Below are 26,074 nucleotides of genomic sequence, written 5' to 3'. Positions count from 1 at the left end.
AGGACTTACTCCTGTCATTTTAAAAATCGATTTCCAGTTGTTTTGTATATTCTTTCTTCTTTCCTTTCTCTCTTATTGTTTATTTTTGTGGTGGGGTATTCTGTAGTGATAAGGTTTGATTTCTTTCTCTTTCTCCTTTATTATCAGCTCTACCAGTAAGTTTTATAGTTCCACATGTTCTTATAATGGTGGTTATCATCTTTTCACATCCAATCCTCTTGAGGATTTCCTGTAAGGCTGATATAGTGGTGATGAGTTCCCTTAGGTATAGCTTGTTTGTGAAAGATTTCATTTCTCCTTCATTTCCTAAGGTTAGCTTGGCTGTGTACACTATTCTTGGATGGCATACTTTTCTTTCAGTATTTTCAATATATCATCCCATTTTCTCCAGGCCTGTAAGGTTTCTGCTGAAAAATTCATTGCTAGTCTGATGGAGATTTCCTTATATGTGACTTGACACTTCTCTCCTGCAGCTTTTAGAATTCTTTCTTTGCCTTTGACTTTCAACAATTTGACTATAGTGTGTCTTGAAGAGGATCTGTTTGGGTTGAATCCATGTGGGATTCTTTGAGCTTCCCGGACCCAGATGTCCGTCTCTCTCTGAGACTTGACAAGTTTTCAATCTCACAACTTCTTGGCTGGCCTGGGTGCATGTCTGCTGCGGTGGCCCACAGAGCTGCTTCTTAGGCCTGGGATATAGGCTCAAGGCTGCATGGTTGGCTTGGGGATGTGTCTGCTGGGTGGGGTAATGGGCCTATGATGCTATTTCTCAGATTTGGAATGTGGGTGCAAGGCTGTTCAACTGGTTTAGGGGCATGCCCTTCAAGGGTAACCCGTGGGACTATTTCTCAGGCTTGGTATGCAGGTGCACAGCTGCTCAGCTGGCCTGGGGGCATGTCTGCCAATGGAAACCCGCAGAATTGTTTCTCAGGCCTGTGACATGGCTGCATGGCTGGTGTGAGGGTGTTTCTGCTGGGGTGGCCCACAGGGCTGTTTCTCAGGCCTGGGATGTAGGCACACAGCTACTTAGCTGGCCTGGGGGTGTGTCTGCCAGAGGCAACCTGCAGAGCTGTTTCTCACGCCCAAGATGTGGGTGGAAGGCTGCTTAGTTGGTTTGGCACATACCCAGCAAAGGTGGCCCATGAGACTATTTCTCAGGTTTGGCCCACGAGCTAATAGCTCCTGGCCAGCCTGGGGGAATGCATTCCAGGGATGGCCTGTGGGACTATTTCTCAGGTCCTTATTGGGGTCCCAGGACCATTGGGCCAGCTAGGGACATGTTTGCGGGAATAAGGGGAAGGATGTGGGGCTGTTTCTTAGTCTCAAGCATGGGTGGGCAACCACTCCACCACCCTGGGGGTGTTTCAGCTGCTCAGAGGCTCAGGGCCTCTCCTGTGGAGGGCATGCAGCAGTTTGGCCAGCTCAAGGGTAGATTCAATCTGTGGTGAACTGACAGATGGTTTCTCTGCCTGAAAGTGTAGCAGCAGGGGTTGATATCCCTGCTGTACAGAAACAAAGTCATAGGTGATCCTTAGCCTAGTTCCTTGCAGCTAGGGTTGTGGCATTCAGCCACCCATGTGGGCTTGATACAATAAAGGAGTCCCAGTGCTGGAGAGGTTGCAGTGGCTTCTGGCCCCCAGAGCAGGGTAAACTCCAGAGGTGGCTCTGTTCTCAAGATGGTGTCATGCTGCAGCAGCTTGGCTCCCAGCAGGTAGGTGGGGAGTGCAGAATGCATACCTCATGCTCCTAGTCTGAGGCAGTGCATCTGCACGAATTCCCAGAAGCTCTCCAAACTGGATTCAGGGCTTGTGAGGACTAGGGATTCTCCTGTAGAAGGACCATAAGTGTTTGTGGTGACAATGGGGGCTGGCTTTTTTTTTTTCCCACACACAAAAAAATCCTTCCTGACTCCTATCAGATCTGATCTGAGCCAGGGGGCCAGAAGAGGCCTGGTGCCTCCTTGCTGCTTTTCTGGACTCCCAATCATCATTGGTGTGTCTCCACCCCTCCAGTGCACTCCAGTGCTCTGCCTTCAATACTCCAGTCAAATCTTAGCTGTTTATTCATTGTCTTGGTCCTTTCTTGTTGGGGCAACAAACTCCAGGTATTTCTTGTCAGCCACCTTCCTGAAGTCCTGGATAACTATTCTAATTTCACACTGGTGAGCAGCAAGACTTGAGCAATGGCACTAGTAACTCTGGAATGGTACTTTATTTTATAAGTATTATAAATCAGATTCTACACACAGACCTCCTGAATTCTTTCAGCATGAGCAGAGCAGTCGGTTTGTTTGCTACCTTGTAACTAAGATCTGATAAGAATTCAAGTGATTGCATTTTCAGAAGCAAACAATGGCAAGGCTCAGAGCAGCTGTACAACATGATCACTGAGGAACCTAAACCGCACTCTCATTAGCATTGGTCAGAGAATGAAGATTCAATCTATGTATAATAGTTGCCTTTCTAAAAGAAACCAAAACAAATGGAGAAGAAACAATGGTCCATAATTAGGTAAAGGATGGACGCTATACCTTCCAGATAGGAGCCTCAAAAGAGGAAAACATGAGCTGGAATTTAGCCACCTGCATTGGGCTCTGCATTCTTCTTCCTTGAGAGTGTAGACTAAGCGAGGTATTCAATGATAAACTACTAGCCAATGGTTAATAGACGGAAGTGATCTGTCCTCAGTGTTTAGCAAAACTAATAATAATAATATTCACGATGCTAATGCTGATGAGGACAACAAAGGCAATGCAGATTTGAGGAAGTAACATTTAAGCTGAGAGTGGAAAAATCGGAAGAATTAAGCCATATGAAAGGGAAAGGAGAAAAGTGTTCTTAGCAGAGTGAATTTAGTATGAGTAAAGACCTAGACAATAAAGCACAATAAATTAAATACAACTATAGAATTGTATTATAGTTGGAGGAAGAAATACGATGAGAAATGAGGACTGAAAAACGCATAAGTGTATCTTGAGGTTCCTATCCAGAGACTTCTATTTATTCACACATTAGTTATTATCCTGTCTTTCCCTACTATAGAATACTAGTTTCATTGAGAGCAACAGTATTCTTAGTTTAAAGACAAACAAACAAATAAACAAAAACTAACCCCTTTAACTTTCAGACAGTGACGGCCACATGACTCAGTTCTGGCCAATGAGATATAATGGAAGTTATGGCTGCAGATTTTGGACAGGCTTGACACATGGGGGTTAACCCAGTAGGCATATTCCTTTCCCCCACACTCTTCACCTTCTTATAGCTAGCTCAACAAGTAGAAGCCTCTTGTGGGCAAAACATGAGCATCTACCAATCCAAGGCTTTGAAAAAAGAGGGGATTCACTTTTTTTTTTTTTTTTTTGAGACAGAGTCTTGCTCTGTCGCCCAGGCTGGAGTGCAGTGGTGCAATCTCGGCTCACTGCAAGCTCCTCCTCCCGGGTTCACGCCATTCTCCTGCCTCAGCCTCCTGAGTAGCTGGCACTACAGGCACCCACCACCACGCCTGGCTAATTTTTTGTATTTTTAGTAGAGACAGGGTTTCACTGTGTTAGCCAGGATGGAGGGATTCACTTTTTTTCCTCTTCTCTCCTCTTAGCCTTAGTCAGCCTGGCTCTCCAAGTGCCCCAGAATTACTGGTAATTTACTTAAATTGTTTAATTTTGAGTAATTGTAAAATCTATTACCCCCAAAAACACTGATTCTAAGAGGAACCACTCATTCTTTTCTCTCTTATGATGTGGTTCATACTGATTATTGCATTCATAACAGCATAGCAGAGCCTTATCTAACGACTTTTACTTAGGGAATCAAAGTAGCTTACCAAAAAAGCATTTTTCTAGACCTGTATCTTATCATCTTATAGTCTTTCTTAAAATGGCTTCTGATTTGAATGTTATACAGAAATTAAAATATGCTTAAAATATGAATAAATGTTATTCAGTATATTTCCAGTTTTAAAAAGCTCAAACATATTTATAGCTCAATCTCTGTCTATCTATAGTCAAATGCATTGATAATTCCCTTTTTCATAAAACACTTTATTCTCACGATTTTCAGGACTCTGTGGCCTCTGGATTCTTCTTCTACCTCACAAGATACTACTTCTCAGTCTCCCTTGCTCTTTCTTCCATTCCCTAACTTGTAAGTATTGGAATTTTCCAGGTATTGGTCCTCACATTTCTTTTTTTCTTCATTTTTTTAACCTATGTTCATTTCTATGGGACTCATGATTTAAATATTATCTATATATTGAGGCATCACAAATGTATATCTTCTGTCCTGCCTCTCCTTTGAGTTTTGACCAGTTTTTCCAACAGTCTACAAGATATTTTTCACATAGAAGTCCAGTTGGCATATCAGACTTCATACCATCACCTCATGTCTAAAATATTCCCACAGCCTCCTAACTGGTTATCCTGATTTTGCTCTTTTGCATAGTGATGTGGATGAGATTTCTAAGGTGGAAATCAAATCATTTCACTCTCCTGCTCAAAGCCTTACAATAGCATCCCACACTCTTTAGCAAGAAGCCCAAACTGATAAACATGACAAGGTTCTGCCTGTTTCTTTGATTTCATTTTTCGATATTTCCTCACCTCTTGCTGAAACCTCTCCAGCTCCACTGACTTTCTTGCTATTCTTAAACAACCAGAGTATGTTCTTTCACCAGTTTTTCTACCCTGCTGCTGCTTCTGCTTAGAATTTTCTTTCCAGACCATCATTGGCCCCCACTGCCCGCCCCCACCTCCTCCTCCTGCTTATCTCTTTCTCACCCACCTCTCTCCCTTTATTTGAGTTCAACAAGACCTTTCCTCGGCATTCAAATAAAATAGCTCATTGATTCCTTCTTTCATCATGATAAATTTTTCTTTATAACATATGTTATTAGTAACTAATATTTTTACAATTTTCTATTTCTCCCATAAGTGTGAGAGCAGGCTTGTTCTTCACTCTAAACACAGAAAACCCAACAGTATCTGGCAGTAGGAACTCAATAAATATTTATTGAATTCATGTATGTATATTTGTTTATACACACATACATACATACAAAGTACCAAAATGTTAACCATGGCTATCATCTGAGATATCTGGAATATTATCTGAAAGCCTACAATATTCTTACAATAAAATCATTATTTTTTCTTGCCTTCAAAAGTGCCCTTTAGCATGTTTGTGTATTTCTTCTATGTTAGGACCATAGATATTTTATTCCTTTCCTTCCTTCCTTTCTTCTTTTGGTCAAATCATGTACACCTTCTTTACATGAAATACTGTTACATCTTGCTCTAAGATCAATTTCCTTTGAACGAAGCATACCCTTTCATTATTACAGAACATATATACCTTCATAATCGTTTCACCTCTACATAAAAGATTGTGCCAAGAGCCTAGAGATAAAATTTAAATTTACCTTATCATCCTTGTATTAGGATAAGGTCATATTGCACAGAGGTTAAAACCATGGATTCTGAAATCATATTTCCTGAGTTCAGTTTCCAGTTATATTGTTAACAGTTCTGCAACCTTAGTCAAGCAATTTAATCTACCAAAGCCTTGAAAACTACTTCACTGAAACGTTGTAGGTAATCAATGAGTTCATGTGTATAAAGCACTTTGAACAGTGTCTGCACATATGACCTGCCTGATAAATGTCAGCTATTATGATGATCATATTCTATCATGATTTATGCTCCTGATGAATTGTTTCTCACCACCTTCTAGGTCATGTTTACTTGAAAACTATCTATTATTGTTATTTTTAAATTGTATCAGATATCTACAATAAGGCCTGTTTTTAGAGTTTAACAGTCCCTGTTTCCAGAAGTGTCTGGTTAACAAATCTTCTTTGAAAAATATTTTTTCCTAGTCCTTATAGCTGTATTTCATTCTTTGCCAGTTTATCATTCCATTTTCATAATCCAGAAGAATTAATCCCAATCTTTGATAACATCTATAGACCCAGCCATTCTCTTTTGAAATTCTCTCTTTTAAAGATCATTATATTTCAACTGGAAAAACAGAAAAAAAAAATAAGCCTCTTTCTTTCTGCCTGCCTTCCTGCCTTCTTGCTTTAAATAGCTAAAATGGTTACATCTTAGAACTGTAAGCTGCTCTAACCAGCAAATGCCCCTGCACAGGAGTTCCTTCCCAGCCCAAGAGTGATGCTTATGCTAAGAAAGGAGGAAAGTTGTTAATTTGAAGACATTTTTGTTCACTCATAGCTACTTTAAATGATTTCCAAGATGATTCTTGGTATTCATTTCTAACTGGTGAAGTTCCAATTGATTTAACTAGAACAGAGAGAAATTTTCAAACATTGTTCGTATTTGCCTTTGTGGAAAAGACTTTTTTAAAGACTTTCCTTCCTTCTCTGTGTAGGCTATGCTTGAATGAAGAAGCTGTCCAGCTAGGCCTTATAAAATGTATTTCTCCTTTCTTGTCACAGAAACATAATTTGATCAGTATTTTTTAAAAAAGATTTTTTTCTCCCTTTAGAAATTGTGTGGGTTGAAAAATTCTCCATGCTGTCAAGCTCTTCATGACTAATAAATGTTACCTGTATCAAATCTTCTAATTATCTCCAAGATTTTGGATTTTGGAGCCAACAATTTCATTATTTTACCATCTGCCAAAGAGTGTTTTTGGCAGAGCGCAGTAGAAAAATAGGCAATGTGGATGAAAACTTGACTAATTAAATACTAAACCTACTTATAAAAATGATACTAGGGAGTTTTGCTTAAGTGAACCTGAGCTGCATTTGGTGCTACTGGGTCCATGTGAACTTCAATGCTTCCCATGCCTACCCACTGGCCATGTCACTCATGCACATGGGAATTAAGGAGGAAGCCGGGAATACTTTCCATAGCAGTTAATGTTCAATTATTTAGGAGAGTAGTTTATATTTAAATAACTTGTGATTTCAGGTTATTAAAAATAACATATTAACAAAGCCAAAAACATAAACAAATACATCTTTTACAAATTTGTATTTGCTACAGAACTAATGTGTGCATGAGATCTAGAGTGTTTCTTGTGATCCTTATAAGTTTTCTTATCCATCACACAGAGGGTTGTAGGCATATGAATTTTGGACTCCTTCAGTACCTTTAGATAACTCATAGACTGGGAAAACTGCTTCTAAAAGGAAATGCTCCACTTGTGACCTTTTATCTAAAGAAGACCTTTAGGCCAGGCACGGTGGCTCACGCCTGTAATCCCAGCACTTTGGGAGGCCGAGGTGGGCAGATCATGAGGTCAGGAGATCGAGACCATCCTGGCCAACATGGTGAAACCCCATCTCTACTAAAAATACAAAAATTAGCTGGGCATGGTGGCATGTGCCTGTAATCCCAGCTACTTGGCAGGCTGAGGCAGGAGAGTCACTTGAACCAGGGAGTTGGAGGTTGCAGTGAGCAGAGATTGTGCCACTGCACTTCAGCCTGGTGACAGAGCAATACTCTGTCTCAAAAAATAAAAGAAGACCTTTAGACACTGATGTATGCCCTTTTACCTAAAGAAGTCATGTAGACACTGAAGTAGTCCAGTTCTTTCTATGCCATAAAGGTGCCACACTACCATTTTAATAGAAAATTGATATCATAGCATGTTCTGTGCGTCATCTTGAAAAACCTGGTACTAAAACTCAGTCTTAAGGGTATGAGTATATTTGTTCAGAGGTGCTCCTGTGATGTTTCCATCTTCGGAACCCAGATTTGAACTCTAATTCTGCTGCTTACTATCTGGCCATGAGGAAAGTATTTAACCTCTCCTATGTGCCTCAAATTCTGCCTCTAGAGAGGATGGATAATAGTAAGACCTTGCTCAACAAGTTGATGTGAGGATAAATGAGTTAATATCTGTGAAACACTTAGAACAATGTCTGATACATTAGTAAGCCCTTGAGAAATGTTACCTAAATAGAACATTATTTGTATCATTGACATAGAAATTATATTAAGAAAAAACTTCCCAAACACACATGGGTATAGACAGCAACATGCAACATTTATAACTGTGTAAATATGGTAGCAAATTTAGTTACATGTAAATTCTAATTTTGTATTATTAAGCAATAGAAATATGATGTAAGATTTCATGTAAATATGATGTCGCTGATATAAAATAATAAGCAAAGTGCTATATAAATAAAACAGTGTTAATAGACAAAGATGATCAGATTTATGGGTGATTTTTTCTTCACACCTCAGCTCTTTGTTTTCTACAGTAAATACGACTTCATAGAAATAAAAAGTAATATATGTTAAAGTAAATTATTCCATGAATGAATTATAACAAAGTCAATATGGAAGGGAAATATAAAATATGAAAAGTGTGGGATATTTTAAAGATCATTTATCCTAACCTCTCTCTATGAATGAGGGAATAATAAGTTCAGAAAATGGCTTGTTTGGTCATACAATTAGAGTGTATAGCTGGTGGTCTAACTTGTTAAAATACATGTATTGAATGAGGTTTTGCTGTGATACTATCTCATGCATATATGATTAAGGAAAATATGAAATAATCTTTTAGAAATGGGAAATTCTCTTCTTTGGTGCTATACAAGAATATATGTCTTTAAAGGAAAATGCCATTGTAACAAAAGCTGTAGAACAATATTGGTATTTCAGAGAGACAGTTTTTAATCAGTTTAAAGGGAACAGAGGGAAAATGTTTTTAATTAGGTAACTATCCTGACTAATATTTTGGTGTTAGTGTGTGAAGTTATTACTGTACAATTCTCAGTGGCTGACAGGAGAGTGACAGGTGAGGTTGGAGTTGCAGACCAATTAGACAAGATTCTGAGATGTGACATCTCAAAAGAAAGTAGCAATATCATGTATTTGAATTTCTAAACTTGTTCTAATAGGTATCCATTATCAATCTTTTGGTATTTGAGGCATTATTTGAAGCCAGCATTAGGTGTATATACCTTACCTATGACTGAATCTTCCTATCATAGCTTTACTTTCTCTGGTATTTTAGATTTAGTTTATCTTGCTGATACAGTATTTCTTTGAAAGTCACCCTAATTCATTTCTAGAATATAGTGGGCCATAAATAAACTATTTTGTCATTGTTGCGATTATTGCTACACTAGGACTTACTCCTACCATTTTACTTTGTTTTCTATTTCTTATGCTTTCTTACTATACATTCTCTATTTTCCAGTGGGTAGAGGAAGTTTTTCTTGTCTAAAAGTTCTGCATTCTGTTTTTATTCTCCTGGTGGTTACCTCTAATTTATTAACACTCAAATGCATGCTTATTTATTGTTTAGCAAAACTAAAGCTCAGGAAAACAAACAAACAAACAAACAAAACTAAAGCTCAGATACATCTATATATTGCCCTGGGCCAGCAAGCCATTTAGCTGGCATGTTCTCATCTTCCATTGGTGCCATGAATACTGCCTCCAGTTTCCAGTCAAGTATTTTCTAGAGTTTTAATACCAGATTATATGGATTAAATTCTTACAAATTTTTGCCTATTTTGACAAGTTCATCCATCTGTCTTTCCTCTATATCTTATTGCCTTCTGCATTTGTTTTTCTTCATCCTTAGATACAACGTCTAAAAATTCTTTCAAAGTAGATCATGTTGTAATACTATTTGAGACCCTTTAGCCTGAGAATATCTTTAATCGTCTTTTCTCTTAAGTGCAAATTGAGGTATATATGAAATTCTTTATTAAACTTTAATTTCTGCAGCCCTTTCAAAATAATATTCGATTATCTTCTTAAGCCAGGGTTGCTGTTAAGCTATTTAATGCCAATCCAATGTTTACTCCTTAGAGAGAATCTGATTTTTCTCTCTAGAATCTATTGTTGTTTTTCTTTGTCTATGGTGTTCTTAAATTTTACTAAAATGCATCTAGGGTACTTTTCTACCCTATGTGACACTCTCTGAGCCCTGTGATTCCAAAATATTATGACAACATTTACTATTTGTAAAATTGCCATTATATTCTCAAATTATTCCCCCTCTCTGTTTATATTTTTTCCTGGGACTCCTATTGGGTAGATGTTGAATGTCTCCTGTCCTCTTCCCTGTTTGTTACCTTTCCTTTCTCACTTATCCTTTCCTGATGCCTTCTAGGAATATACTTTGACCTAACCCCTTGCTCACCAAATGTATCTATCCATTGAGATTATTCAACAACTATATATCTCTTATCCCAAATACCTGCAATTGATTTTTCTTCATAGCTGCTTTTTCCTACCTCATGTTCCAAATATCCTCTTCCATCTATGAGTATTTTAAATTCTTCTTTCTTTTTCGTTAGGGCTATCTCCTTTTGTAGATCTCCCTCAATTTGTTATTTTGCTTTCATTTTAAGTCCTCAAAACTATTGATTTCACAGTAACTGAAATTTTATCCTCTGTCATCATTAGCTGTATTGACTAATTTTGTCAACTTTATGGGAATTGATGAAAGCCTGGGCTTTAAGCTTGCAATCACTCCAGTGAGACTGGAGGGAGGAGTGCTTCAGAACAGGGAGCCTCTCCCTTGTAATCCATGCCTCTTTACCTCCCCAGGCATCTCTTGGCTGCTGAGAAAATTCCCCAGTGCTTCTGATCCAAGTTGGGTTTTAATCCAAGAGTAGACACATTTTAAGGTTATTGCTTAGTTCAGGGAATGCAGAAAAATGTTCTGGATCATTGAAATATTTATTGCTATTGGCTGCCCAATGGAGCAAAGGTACAAGCAATTAAAGAAAAGGGCACTACTAGAAAACTCTCTCTAGGCCAGGCCACAAATGCCCGCCCGCCCTGGAGCTCTCCTATTGGAAGCTGTTTCCCACATACTGGGACTGATTCACTCTGTCACTCCCTAGGATTTTCACTAATACTTTCTATTAGTTGCCATTGGCATCTCCAAATCTGGATTGAAGGGAGGGAAGCCTGGACTTGTTATTTGCTTAGAAATATATACACTATCATTTATATGTGAACTCTAAGTATGTTGATGTATTTTCTTGGTCAGATTAGGATTCTATAATTTAACTTCAGGAATATACAGAGATTTTAACTAAATGAAAGCTATAATAAATTTGCATAGTAATTAAAGTCTTAAACAACTTTTTAGTTTTGAAAGAATAGTAGCTAGATGCAAAATACAGATATGATAACCCAAACAATATAATAATAATACATTAATGTTGAAAAGATTTTAAAGTGTGTATATTTTAGAGAAAATGCTTCTTTTAGGCACTCATGGCATTTTACCAATAGAAGCTGCAGAAGAAATCTCAACACATTTTGAAAAACATAATTTTTACCATTTACATTCTTGTATTGAATTGTTGCAAGAAAATTTTGAAAGAATAGTAAGAGATTAAACAACCACTACCAACAACATAAAAAAAACAAGCTTTTAGAAATTAAAACTTATCTGCTAAAAACCATGGTGATCAAATTATAAATTAAAATGTTGGTTATATATCAAGGTTGGCCAGGATGTAGGAAAATGGGCATGGACACATACTGTTGTTGTGTGGGCTAACACAGCCTTTTGTGGAGAGCAATTTGAGAATAGTTATCAAAATTAAACATGTACATACACCTTGACCCAGGAAACCCATTCCCTGAAATCTATTATAAAGAAATATTTGTACATGCTGGCAATGATACGAACATAAGAATGAACATTTACAGCATTTAAAAAATGTAATGCATATTAATGTAAGTAAAAAAAATGTAAAACAATAAAGGGACTGTTAGCAGTTGGTAGCATTGGAAAGAGAGCTGGTTTGAGGTAAGGTACAGTAGAAAGTTTATTTTTTATTTCATATTTCTGTATTGCTTGAAATTTTATAATTAATAAAGAGCAATAAGGTAATAACATATTTAATTCTAGAGTATTTTAGAAGTAATCATAATGTGATTAAAAAATCACTATAACAGGTGGCCAAAGATCTTTTTACACACTACTTCAGATCCTTGGTGCTAACATTATGCTAGAATAATGTAAGTATGTAAATAAAATATTCTATCATAGAAATTAAGTATGCACAACAAAGCAACTCAAAAATAAGAAGAAAAACATATCAAAAACAAAAGCTGATAGTTAATGATTTAATGATTTAGCAAATATATCCAAGAGCTGGTTCTTTTAAAATTTTAATAAAACAGAAAACCCTTTGGGAAGTCTAAAGATAATGTAATGTAAATACTCAAAATTAGAAATGAATAACTACAGAGAGAAAAAATACAAGATAATACTTTGTATACCTTTAAGCTACTTTATTTATGTTTTTATCATTTCATGATTTTCTAGAAAAAAATTTATAAAACTGATCTTTTTTCCTAAATTACAAAAGTTAAAATAAACCAAGAACCAAGATCTATAAAGGTTCTGGGACCTAATGATACAGAAAAGAATTTTTTTAAAATTTCATTGAATAAATGAAACATAAATAGCTTTAAAATCACTTTATGATTATTATAACCATTACATAAAGCCATTAGTAAAACCTGTTTTGTAAACGTGTATGTTAAATCAATTCAGATCCTTGTTTGAAGAACAATTTGAGGTCAAATCTGGAATTATATTAAAAACCAAATATTCCCATGCCCGAAGAAGGTATATTCTGAGAAAATAAAGAGGATGCAACATTAGACATTAGAAAGTTTCTATGTTCTTCATGTTATTCTCTTAGTAGTTTCCCTAGGGGTTACAATTAACATCTCAACATATAACAATCTAGTTCAGATTACTACTAACTTAATTTCCATAGCATATACAAATTTTGCTATTATGTAGCTATATTCTCTTCTCACCTGCAAGATCTGTGCTATTATTGTCACACAATATCTTTATACATTGTATGCCCATCAATACATATTTATAGTTACTACTTTACAAAGTTGTATTTTAACTCACATAAAAGAAAAAAAGATTTACAAACAAAAATACATTTAACTGTTTTTATGTTTTCCTATGTATTTGTCTTTATCAGTGCTCTTGATTTCTTTGTGTAGATTTGAGTTAATGTATCATATTATTTCAGATAGAGGACTTTGTATTATAGGGCAGGTTGGTTAGTGACAAATCAGTTTTTGTTTATGTGGGAATATTTTCATTTCTTGTTAATTGTTGAGCAGTAGTTTTGCTGGATGTGGAATTGTTGGTTGACAGTCTTTTTTGTTTAGTGCTTTTCTTTTTTTTCTTTTTTTTTTTTTTTTTTTTTTTTTTTTGAGATGGAGTCTTGCTCTATCAGCTAGCCAGGCTGGAGTGCAATGGTGCTATCTCGGCTCACTGCAAACTCCACCTCCCAGGTTCAAGCCATTCTTCTGCCTCAGCCCCCTGAGTAGCTGGGATTACAGGCTCACACTACCATGCCTGGCCAATTTTTGTATTTTTAGTAGAGACAGGGTTTCACTATGTTGGTCAGGCTGGTCTCAGACTCCTCACCACAAGTGATCCTCCCGCCTTGGCCTCCCAAAGTGCTGGGATTACAGGCATGAGCCACTGCACCTGGCCTGTTTAGTGCTTTGTATACACTGTCCCACCTCCTCTTGGCCTCCATAGTCTCTGAATGAGAAATCAACTGTTAATATTATTGAGGATCACTTGCGATGCATTGCTTTTCTTGTTCTTTCAAGACTTCTTTATCTTTTAATAATTTTGTTATGATACAGTTAAGTGTAAATCTGTTAAAATGAATTCTACCTAGAGTTTGTTGTGCTTCTTGGATGTAAATACTAATGCTTTTCACTGAAACTAGGGGTTTTGGCCATTATTTCTTCAAGTATTAATTTTATCCCTTTTTCACCTTTTCTTTGAGAACTTTCATTATGCATATCTTGGTATAGTTGATGGTGTACCACAGTTCTCTGAAGCTGTTTTATTTCTTCATCCTTCTTTTGTTTCTCAGACTGGATAGTCTGAGTTGACCTGTCTTCAAGTTTGCTGATTCTTTTGCTCTATCTTCAACTTTGCCAACTAAAACATGCTATTGTGCCTCTCTATCCCTATCCTCTAATGTGTTTTTGTTTGAGTTACTGTATTTTTTTTTTTTTGCAAATAGAGTTCCTCTTTTTTTTAAATTTTATTATTATTATACTTTAAGTTTTAGGGTACATGTGCACAACATGCAGGTTTGTTACGTATTTATACATGTGCCATGTTGTTGTGCTGCACCCATTAACTCATCATTTAGCATTAGGTATATCTCCTAATGCTATCCCTCCCCCTTCCCCCCACCCAACAACAGTCCCCGGTGTGTGATGTTCCCCTTCCTGTGTCCGTGTGTACTCATCGTTCGATTCCCACCTATGAGTGAGAACATGCGGTGTTTGGTTTTTTGTCCTTGAGATAGTTTGCTGAGAATAATGGTTTCCAGTTTCATCCATGTCCCTACAAAGGACATGAACTCATCATTTTTTATGGCAGCATAGTATTCCATGGCATACATGTGCCACATTTTCTTAATCCAATCTATCGTTGTTGGACTTTTAGGTTGGTTCCAAGTCTTTGCTATTGTGAATAGTGCCGCTATAAACATATGTGTGCATGTGTCTTTATAGCAGCATGATTTATAATCCTTTGGGTATATACCCAATAATGGGATGGCTGGGTCAAATGGTATTTCTAGTTCTAGATCCCTGAGGAATCACCACACTGACTTCCACAATGGTTGAACTAGTTTACAGTCCCACCAACAGTGTAAAAGTGTTCCTATTTCTCCACATCCTCTCCAGCACCTGTTGTTTCCTGACTTTTTAATGATTGCCATTCTAACTGGTGTGAGATGGTATCTCATTGTGGTTTTGATTTGCATTTCTGTGATGGCCAGTGATGATGAGCATTTTTTCATGTGTTTTTTGGCTGCATAAATGTCTTCTTTTGAGAAGTGTCTGTTCATATCCTTTGCCCACTTTTTGATGGGGTTGTTTGTTTTTTTCTTGTAAATTTGTTTGAGTTCATTGTAGATTCTGGATATTAGCCCTTTCTGAGATGAGTAGGTTGCAAAAATTTTCTCCCATTCTGTAGGTTGCCTGTTCACTCTGTTGGTAGTTTCTTTTGCTGTGCAGAAGCTCTTTAGTTTAATTAGATCCCATTTGTCAATTTTGGCTTTTGTTGCCATTGCTTTTGGTGTTTCAGATATGAAGTCCTTGCCCATGCCTATGTCCTGAATGGTATTGCCTAGGTTTTCTTCTAGGGTTTTTATGGTTTTAGGTCTGAAATTTAAGTCTGTAACCCATCTTGAATTAATTTTTGTATAAGGTGTAAGGAAGGGATCCAGTTTTCAGCTTTCACATATGGATAGCCAGTTTTCCCAGCACCATTTATTAAATAGGGAATCCTTTCCCCATTGCTTGTTTTTCTCAGGTTTGTCAAATATCAGATAGTTGTAGATATGCAGCATTATTTCTGAGGGCTCTGTTCTGTTCCATTGGTTTATATCTCTGTTTTGGTACCAGTACCATGCTGTTTTGGTTACTGTAGGCTTGTAGTACAGTTTGAAGTCAGGTAGCGTGATGCCTCCAGCTTTGTTCTTTTGGCTTAGGATTGACTTGGTGATGCGGGCTCTTTTTGGTTCCATATGAACTTTAAAGTAGTTTTTTCCAATTCTGTGAAGAAAGTCATTGGTAGCTTGATGGGGATGGCATTGAATCTATAAATTACCTTGGGCAGTATGGCCATTTTCACGGTATTGATTCTTCCTATCCATGAGCATGGAATGTTATTCCATTTGTTTGTGTCCTCTTTTATTTCCTTGAGCAGTGGTTTGTAGTTCTCCTTGAAGAGGTCCTTCACATCCCTTATAAGTTGGATTCCTAGGTATTTTATTCTCTTTGAAGCAATTGTGAATGGGAGTTCACTCATGATTTGGCTCTCTGTTTGTCTGTTATTGGTGTATAAGAATGCTTGTGAGTTTTGTAGATTGATTTTGTATCCTGAGACTTCGCTGAAGTTGCTTATCAGCTTAACGAGATTTTCGGCTGAGACAATTGGGTTTTCTAGATATAAAATCATGTCATCTGCAAACAGGGACAATTTGACTTCCTCTTTTCCTAATTGAATACCCTTTATTTCCTTCTCCTGCCTAATTGCCCTTGCCAGAACTTCCAACACTATGTTGAATAGGAGTGGTGAGAGGGCATCCCTGTCCTGTGCGCATTTTCAAAGGGAATGCTTCCAGTTTTTGCCCATTCAGTATGATATTGGCTGTGGGTTTGTCATAGATAGCTCTTATTATTTTGAGATACGTCCTAGTAATACCTAATTTATTGAGAGTTTTTAGCATGAAGGGTTGTTGAATTTTGTCAAAGGCTTTTTCTGCATCTGTTGAGATAATCATGTGGTTTTTGTCTTTGGTTCTGTTTATATGTTGGATTACATTTATTGATTTGTGTATGTTGAACCAGCCTTGCATCCCAGGGATGAAGCCCACTTAATCATGGTGGATAAGCTTTTTGATGTGCTGCTGGATTTGGTTTGCCAGTATTTTATTGAGGATTTTTGCATCAATGTTCATGAAGGATATTGGTCTAAAATTCTCTTTTTTGGTTGTGTCTCTGCCAGGCTTTGGTATCAGGATGATGCTGGCCTCATAGAATGAGTTAGGGAGCATTCCCTCTTTTTCTGTTGATTGGAATAGTTTCAGAAGGAATGATACCAGCTCCTCCTTGTACCTCTGGTAGAATTCGACTGTGAATCCATCTGGTCCTGGACTTTTTTTTGTTGGTAAGCTATTGATTATTGCCTCAATTTCAGAGCCTGTGATTGGTCTATTCAGAGATTCAACTTCTTCCTGGTTTAGTCTTGGGAGGATGTATGTGTCGAGGAATTTATCCATTTATTCTAGATTTTCTAGTTTATTTGCATAGCAGTGTTTATAGTATTCTCTGATGGTAGTTTGTATTTCTGTGAGATCAGTGGTGATATCCCCTTTATCATTTTTTATTGCGTCTATTTGATTCTTCTCTCTTTTCTTCTTTATTAGTCTTGCTAGCGGTCTGTCGATTTTGTTGATCTTTTCAAAAAACCAGCTCCTGGATTCACTAATTTTTTGAAGGGTTTTTTGTGTCTCTATTTCCTTCAGTTCTGCTCTGATTTTAGTTATTTCTTGCCTTCTGCTAGCTTTTGAATGTGTTTGCTCTTGCTTTTCTCGTTCTTTCAATTATGATGTTAGGGTGTCAATTTTGGATCTTTCCTGCTTTCTCTTGTGGGCATTTAGTGCTATAAATTTCCCTCTACACACTGCTTTGAATGTGTCCCAGAGATTCTGGTATGTTGTGTCTTTGTTCTCATTGGTTTCAAAGAACATCTTTATTTCTGCCTTCATTTCATTATTTACGCAGTAGTCATTCAGGAGCAGGTGGTTCAGTTTCTGTGTAGTTGAGCAGTTTTGAGTGAGTTTCTTAGTCCTGAGTTCTAGTTTGATTGCACTGTGGTCTGAGAGACAGTTTGTTATAATTTCTCTTCTTTTACATTTGCTGAGGAGTGCTTTACTTCCAACTATGTGGTCAATTTTGGAGTAGGTGTGGTGTGGTGTTGAAAAGAATGTATATTCTTTTGATTTGGGGTGGAGAGCTCTGTAGATTTCTATTAGGTCCGCTTGGTGCAGAGCTGAGTTCAATTCTTCGGTATCCTTGTTAACTTTCTGTCTTGTTGATCTGTGTAATGTTGACAGTGGGGTGTTAAAGTCTCCCATTATTATTGTTGGGAGTCTAAGTCTCTTTGTATGTCACTAAGGACTTGCTTTATGAATCTGGGTGCTCCTGTATTGGGTGCATATATATTTAGGATAGTTAGCTCTTCTTGTTGAATTGATCCCTTTACCATTATGTAATGGCCTTCTTTGTCTCTTTGATCTTTGTTGCTTTCAAGTCTGTTTTATCAGAGACTAGGATTGCAACCCCTGCCTTTATTTGTTTTCCATTTGCTTGGTAGATCTTCCTCCATCCCTTTATTTTGAGCCTATGTGTGTCTCTGCACGTGAGATGGGTTTCCTGAATACAGCACACTGATGTGTCTTGACTCTTCATCAAATTTGCCAGTCTGTGTCTTTTAATTGGAGCATTTAGCCCATTTACATTTAAAGTTAATAATGTTATGTGTGTATTTGGTCCTGTCATTATGACGTTAGCTGGTTATTTTGCTTGTTAGTTGATGCAGTTTCTTCCTAGCCTTGATGGTTTTTACATTTTGGTGTTTTTGCAGTGGCTTGTACTGGTTGTTCCTTTCCATGTTTAGCGCTTCCTTCAGGAGCTCTTTTAGGGCAGGCCTGGTGGTGACAAAATCTCTCAGCATTTGCTTGTCTGTAAAGTATTTTATTTCTCCTTCACTTATGAAGCTTAGTTTGGCTGGATATGAAATTCTGGGTTGAAAATTCTTTTAAGAATGTTGAATATTGGTCCCCACTCTCTTCTGGCTTGTAGAGTTTCTGCCGAGAGATCAGCTCTTTGTCTGATGGGCTTCCCTTTATGGGTAACCCGACCTTTCTCTCTGGCTGCCCTTAACATTTTTTCCTTCATTTCATCTTTGGTGAATCTGACAATTATGTGTCTTGGAGTTGCTCTTCTTGAGGAGTATCTTTGTGGCATTCTCTGTATTTCCTGAATCTGAATGTTGGCCTGTCTTGCTAGATTGGGGAAGTTCTCCTGGATAATATCCTGCAGAGTGTTTTCCAACTTGGTTCCATTCTCCCCGTCACTTTCAGGTACACCAATCAGACATAGATTTGGTCTTTTCACATAGTCCCATATTTCTTGGAGGCTTTGTTCGTTTGTTATTCTTTTTTCTCTAAACTTCTCTTCTCACTTCATTTCATTCATTTCATCTTCCATCACTGATACCCTTTCTTCCAGTTGATCGCATCGGCTACTGAGGCTTCTGCATTTGTCATGCAGCTCTCACGCCTTGGTTTTCAGCTCCTTCAGGTCCTTTAAGGACTTCTCTGCATTGGTTATTCTAGTTATCCATTCATCTAATTTTTTTTCAAAGCTTTTAACTTCTTTGCCATTGGTTCGAATTTCCTCCTGTAGCTCAGAGTAGTTTGATTGTGTGAAGCCTTCTTCTCTCAGCTCATCAAAGTCATTCTCTGTCCAGCTTTGTTCCATTACTGGTGAGGAGCTGCGTTCCTTTGGAGGAGGAGAGGTGCTCTGATTTTTAGAGTTTCCAGTTTTTCTTCTCTGTTTTTTTCCCATCTTTGTGGTTTTATCTACTTTTGGTCTTTGATGATGGTGATGTACAGAAGGGTTTTTGGTGTGGATGTCCTTTCTGTTTGTTAGTTTTCCTTCTAACAGACAGGACCCTCAGCTGCAGGTCTGTTGGAGTTTGCTAGAGGTCCACTCCAGACCCTGTTTTCCTGGGTATCAGCAGCAGTGGCTGCAGAACAGCGGTGGCTGTAGAACAGCGGATCTTGGTGAACCGCAAATGCTGCTGCCTGATCGTTCCTCTGGAAGTTTTGTCTCAGAGGAGTACCCGCCCATGTGAGGTGTCAGTCTGCCCCTACTGGGGGGTGCCTCCCAGTTAGGCTGCTCGGGGGTCAAGGACCCACTTGAGGAGGCAGTCTGCCCATTCTCACATCTCCCGCTGCATGCTGGGAGAACCACTACTCTCTTCAAAGCTGTCAGACAGGGACATTTAAGTCTGCAGAGGTTACTGCTGTCTTTTTGTTTGTCTGTGCCTTGCCCCCAGAGGTGGAGCCTACAGAGGCAGGCAGGCCTCCTTGAGCTGTGGTGGGCTCCACCCAGTTCGAGCTTCCCGGCCTCTTTGTTTACCTAATCAAACAACTAACTCGGCAGTGGCAGGCAGCCCTCCCCCAGCCTTGCTACCACCTTGCAGTGTGATCTCGGATTGCTGTGCTAGCAATGAGGGAGACTCTGTGGGCGTAGGACCCTCCCAGCCAGGTGCGGGATATAGTCTCCTGGTGTGCCGTTTTTAAGCCAGTTGGAAAAGTGCAGTATTAGGGTGGGAGTGACCCGATTTTCCAGGTCCCATCTGTCACCACTTTCTTTGACTAGGAAAGGGAATTCCCTGACCCCTTGCACTTCCTGGGTGAGGCGATGCCTCGCCCTGCTTCGGCTCGTGCACAGTGCACTGCACCTACTATCCTGCACCTACTGTCTGGCACTCCCCAGTGAGATGAACCCAGTACTTCAGTTGGAAATGCAGAAATCACCCGTCTTCTGTGTTGCTCACACTGGGAGCTGTAGACCAGAGCTGTACCCATTTGGCCATCTTGGCTCCTCCCCCCTTTTTTTTTTTTTTTGAGACGGAGTCTCGCTCTGTCACCCAGCCTATAGTACATTGTGCAGTGGAGAGATCTCAGCTCACTGCAAGCTCTGCCTCCTGGGTTCGTACCATTCTCCTGCCTCAGCCTCCTGAGTAGCTGGGACTACAGGCACCCGCCAACATGACTGGCTAATTTTTTGTATTTTTAGTAGAGACGGGATTTCACCATGTTATCCAGGATGGTCTCGATCTCCTGACCTCATGATCCGCCCGCCTCGGCCTCCCAAAGTGCTGGGATTACAGGCATGAACCACCGTGCCCAGCCAAGTTATTGTATTTTTAAATCTAGAGTTTGCATTTGTTTATTTTCCTTTCTCATACTTTACTTTTAGTTCCTTAGGCATTGTTTCTTTTACTTCTTTTAACATGTTTAAAACAGGTAACCAAATGTTTAGTAAGCCCAACATCTAGCCTTCCTCAGTGATGCTCCTCCTACTTAGCTGTATCTTCTCTTCCTTCTCTTTCCTTTGCTATTATTATAGTATGTATTACGTTTATTTTGGTTACAAATACAATCATATACTACTATAATTATTACTTTATATGATTTTATGTCATTTAAATAGGCTGAGAAAAGAAGTATATATTTATTGAGCTTGTTATAATTACCATGTACTTACTCTTTCTGCTTTCCTTAACGTCATTTTGTTGTTATAATATCTAATGTCTTTTCTTTGCTCCAATACAAATTTGTGCCCACCTGGTCCTTTGTGTTGTTACTGTTATATATATTATATTTCTATATGTTATAGGTCCAAAAAGACAATTGTATAATTATTGTTTTATATAATTGCCATTTAAATCATTTAATAAAGGAAAGAAAAAATATGCAATTATACTGTCTTTAGTAATTACATAATTACCTTTATTGATACTCTTTATTTTGAATGTAGATTTTGTGTCACTTCCTTTCATCCTGAAGAACTTTCTGTGGAATTTCCTGCAAGGTGTTTCTGCAGACAACAAATTATTTCTGTTTTGGTTTATCTAGCAATGTCTTAATTTTACTTCCTCCATTTAAAAATTATAGTGTTGCTGAATATAAAATTCTTAGTTGGCAGTTTTTTTTTTTTTCTATTTGTAACTTTGTGAATGTTATCCCACTGCTTCCTGACCTCTTTGGCTTCTGTTGAAAAGTCTGTGTTAATTTCATTGCATTTCCTTTTGCTCAATGGGTAATATTCTCCTACTGCTTTCAAAAAATTTCTCTTCTTTGTCTTTCAGCATTTTCACTATGATGGCTCTGCAGGTAGATCTCTGCATTTATCATGCTTGCAGCTGAATGAATTTTTGGATGTGTAGATTTATGTTTTCTATCAAATTTCTGAAGATTTTATTCATTTCTTTTCAAATATTATTTCTTTTTTCTCTCTTGCCTTCTTCTCCTATTTGCATTACACATATGTTGGTGTGTTTAATGGTATATTACCTTTCTCTGAGGCTCTGTTCATTTTGTAAATTTTTTCTCTCTGTTCTTCAGATTGTTTAATCTCTATTGATTTATCTTCAAATTTACTGACTCTTTGCTAGCTCAAATTTTATGTTGAGTTCCCCTAGAGAGTTTTTCATTTTAGTTATTGTATTCTTCAACTCTACAATATCTATTTGGTGCCTTTTATAATTTCTATGTCTTTATTGATACTATCTATGTTATGAGGAATTGTCATCAGGCCTTTCTTTGCTTCTTTAAGCATGTTTCTAGTTGTTCTTAAAATATATTCATCTTAGCTAGTTTGAAGTCTTAGTGGGCCTTCTTAAAGTCAGTTTCTGCTGCCTACTTTCTCCTCCATCTATAAGTTGTGGTCTCCTATGTGTTTTCGTATATTGTGAGCTTTTTAGTTTTTAGTATGGACATGCAAATAATTTATTATTGCAACTCTGGATACTGATTTATTTTCTCCCAACCAGGGATTTGTAGTTTTTGTTATTTTTGCTTGTTTATTTATTTAGTGACTTAATATTTCAGTGAAGTCTATCACTCTGTAGTGTACATCCTCTGATGCTGCACCTCAGAGGTCACAGCTCTGAGTATGTGCACAGTCATCCTATCCACCCCCAACTTCCATGGATAAAAGTGGCTTTAGTTAGTTTTGCTTTAACTGTCTTTTCTTTATTATTTCTGCTGAGCTTCTAGCTGGTCGGCCTATCTTGGTACCACACTCAGCTGTTAGCGTCCAATAATTGTGCCATTGTTTTCAACAATGCCCCAGGACATAAGTTGCTCTACCGTCTGACTAAATTAAAGAGGTTTTTTGGGATAGTCTTTGATGCCAGTCATTAAGACTTGTTTTTCTTAATATTATGATTATTATTATACTTTAAGTTCTGGGATACATGTGCAGAACATGAAGGTTTGTTACACAGGTATACATGTGCCATAGTGGTTTGCTGCACCCATCAACCCATCATCCAGGTTTTAAGCCCCGCATGCATTAGGTATTTGTTCTCATACTCTCCCTCCCCTTGTCCCCCACCCACCGACAGGCCCTGGTGTGTCATGTTCCCCTCCCTGTGTCCATGTGTTCCCGTTTTTCAACTCCCACTTATGAGTGAGAACATGCGGTGTTTGGTTTTCTGTTCCTTGGTTAATTTGCTGAGAATAATGGTTTCCAGCTTCATCTATGTCCCTGCAAAGGACATGAACTCATCCTTTTTTATAGCTGCCTAGTATTCCAGGGTGTATATGTACCACATTTTCTTTATCCAGTCTATCATTGATGGGCATTTGGGGTGGTTCCAAGTCTTTGCTATTGTGAATAGTGCTGCAATAAACATACACATGTATGTGTCTTTATAGTAGAATGATTTATAATTCTTTGGGTATATATCCAGTAATGGGATTGCTGGGTCAAATGGTATTTCTGGTTCTAGATCCTTGAGGAATCACCACACTGTCTTCCACAGTGGTTGAACTAATTTACACTCCCACCAACAATGTAAAAGTGTTCCTATTTCTCCACATCCTCTCCAGCCTCTGTTGTTTCCTGACTTGTTAGAATGATCACCATTCTAACTGCTGGCATGAGACGGTTTCTCGTTGTGGTTTTGATTTGCATTTATCTAATGACTAGTGATGATGAGCTTTTTTTCATCTTTTGTTGGCCGCATAAATGTCTTCTTTTGAGAAGTGTCTGTTCATATCCTTTGCCCACTTTTTGATGGGGTTGTTTTTCTCTTATAAATTTGTTTAAGTTCTTTGTAAATTCTTTGTTTTTCTCTTATAAATTTGTTTAAGCCCTTTGTCAGATGGATAGATTGCAAAAATTTTCTCCCATTCCATAGGTTGCCTGTTCAGTCTGATGATAGTTTATTTTGCTGTGCAGAAGGTCTTTAGTTTACTTAGATCCCATTTGTCAATTTTGGCATTTGTTGCAGTTGCTTTCGGTGTTTAAGTCATGAAGTCTTTGCCCATGCGTATGTCCTGAATAGTATTGCCTAAGTTTTCTTCTAAGGTTTTTATGGTTTTAGGTTTTACATTTAAGTCTTTAATCCATCTTGAGTTAATTTTTGTATAAGGTGTAAGGAAGGGGGTGCAGTTTCAGTTTTTTGCATATGGCTAGCCAGTTTCACTAGCACCATTTTGGTTTCATATGAAATTTAAAGTACTTTTTTCTAGTTCTGTGAAGAAAGTCAATGGTAGTTTGATGGGAATAACATTGAATCTAAAAATTATTTTGGGCAGTATGGCCATTTTCACAATATTGATTCTTCTATCCATGACCATGGAATGTTTTTCCATTTGTTAGTGTTCTCTCTGATTTCCTTGAGCAGTGGTTTGTAGTTCTCCTTGAAGAGGCTTTTCCACATCCCTTGTAAGTTGTATTCCTAGGTATTTTATTTTCTTTGTAGCAATTGTGAATGGGAGTTCACTCATGATTTGGCTCTCTATTTGTCTATTATTGGTGTATAGGAATGCTTGTGATTGCTGCACATTAATTTTGTATGCTGAAACTTTGCTGAAGTTGCTTGTCAGCTTAAGGAGTTTTTGGGCTGAGATGATGGGATTTTCTTAGTATACAGTCATGTCATCTGCAAACAGATACAATTTGACTTTGTCTCTTCATATTTGAATACACTTTATTTCTTTCTCTTGCCTGATTGCCCTGGCCAGAACTTCCAATACTATGTTGAATAGGAGTGGTGAGAGAGGGCATTCCTGTCTTGGGCCAGTTTTCAAAGGGAATGCTTCCAGTTTTTGTCTATTCAGTATGATATTGCCTATGGGTTTGTCATAGATAGCTCTTATTATTTTGAGATACATTCCATCAATACCTAGTTTACTGAGTGTTTTTAGCATAAAAGGGTGTTGAGTTGTATCAAAGGCCTTTTCTGCATCTATTGAGGTAATTATGTGGTTTTGTTGCCGGTTCTGTTTATGTGATTAATTACGTTTATTGGTTTGTGTATGTCGAACCAGCCTTGCATCCCAGGGATGAAGCTGACTTGATCATGGTGGATGAACTTTTTGATGTGCTGCTGGATTCAGTTTGCCAGCATTTTATTGAGAATTTTGGCATCAATGTTCATCAGGGATATTGGCCTGAAATTTTTTTTGTGTGTGAGTCTTTGCCAGGTTTTGTTATCAGGAGGATGCTGGCCTCATAAAATGAGTTAGGGTGGAGTCCCTCTTTTTCTATTGTTTGGAATAATTTCAGAAGGAATGGTACCAGCTCCTCTTTGTACCTCTGGTAGAATTCGGCTGTGAATCTGTCTGGTCCTGGGCTTTTTTTGGTTCATAGGCTATTAATTACTGCCTCAATTTCAGAGCTTGTTATTGGTCTATTCATGGATTCAACTTCTTCCTGGTTTAGTCTTGGGAGGGTGTATGTGTCCAGGAACTTATCCATTTCTTCTAGATTTTATAGTTTATTTACACAGAGGTGTTTATAGTACTGTCTGATGGTAGTTTGTATTTCTGTGGGATCAGTGGTGATATCCCCTTTACCATTTTTTTGTGTCTATTTGTTTCTTCTCTCTTTTCTTCCTTATTAGTCTGGCTAGTGGCCTATGTATTTTGGTAATCTTTTCAAAAAACCAGCTCCTGGATTCATTGATTTTTTGAAGGGTTTTTCATATCTCTATCTCCTAAAGTTCTGCTCTGATCTTAGTTATTTCTTGTATTCTACTAGCTTTTGAGTTTGTTTGCTCTTGCTTTTCTAGTTCTTTTAATTGTGGTGTTAGGGTGTCAGTTTTAGATCTTTCTCGCTTTATGATGAGGGCATTTAGTGCTATAAATTTTCTTCTTAACACTGCTTTAGCTGGGTCCCAGAGATTCTGGTATGTTGTGTCTTTGTTCTCCTTGGTTTCAAATAACTTATTTATTTCTGCCTTAATTTTGTTATTTACCCAGTAGTCATTCAGGAACAGGTTGTTTAGTTTCCATGTAGTTGTGCAGTTTTGATGGAGTTTCTTAATACTGAATTCTTATTTGATTGCATTGTGGTCTGAGATACTGTTTGTTATGATTTCCATCCTTTTGCATTTGCTGAGGAGTGTTTTAATTCCAATTATGTGGTCGATTTTAGAATGATTGCTATGTGATGCTGAGAAGAGTGTATATTCTGTTGATTTGGGGTGGAGAGTTCTGTAGATGTCCATTAGGTCCATTTGGTCCAGAGCTGAGTTCACGTCCTGAATATCCTTCTAATTTTCTGTGTCGTTGATCTAATACTGACAGTGGGGTGTTAAAGTCTCCCACTATTATTGTGTGGGAGTCAAAGTCTCTTTGTAGATCTCTAAGAACTTGCTTTATAAATCTGGGTGCTCCTGTATTGGGTATATACATTTAGGATAGTTAGCTCTTCTTGTTGCATTGATCCCTT

This window comes from Gorilla gorilla, chromosome 5 (assembly GCF_029281585.2).
Source record: "Gorilla gorilla gorilla isolate KB3781 chromosome 5, NHGRI_mGorGor1-v2.1_pri, whole genome shotgun sequence".
NCBI lineage: Eukaryota > Metazoa > Chordata > Mammalia > Primates > Hominidae > Gorilla > Gorilla gorilla.
This window is presented reverse-complemented; position numbering follows the sequence as displayed.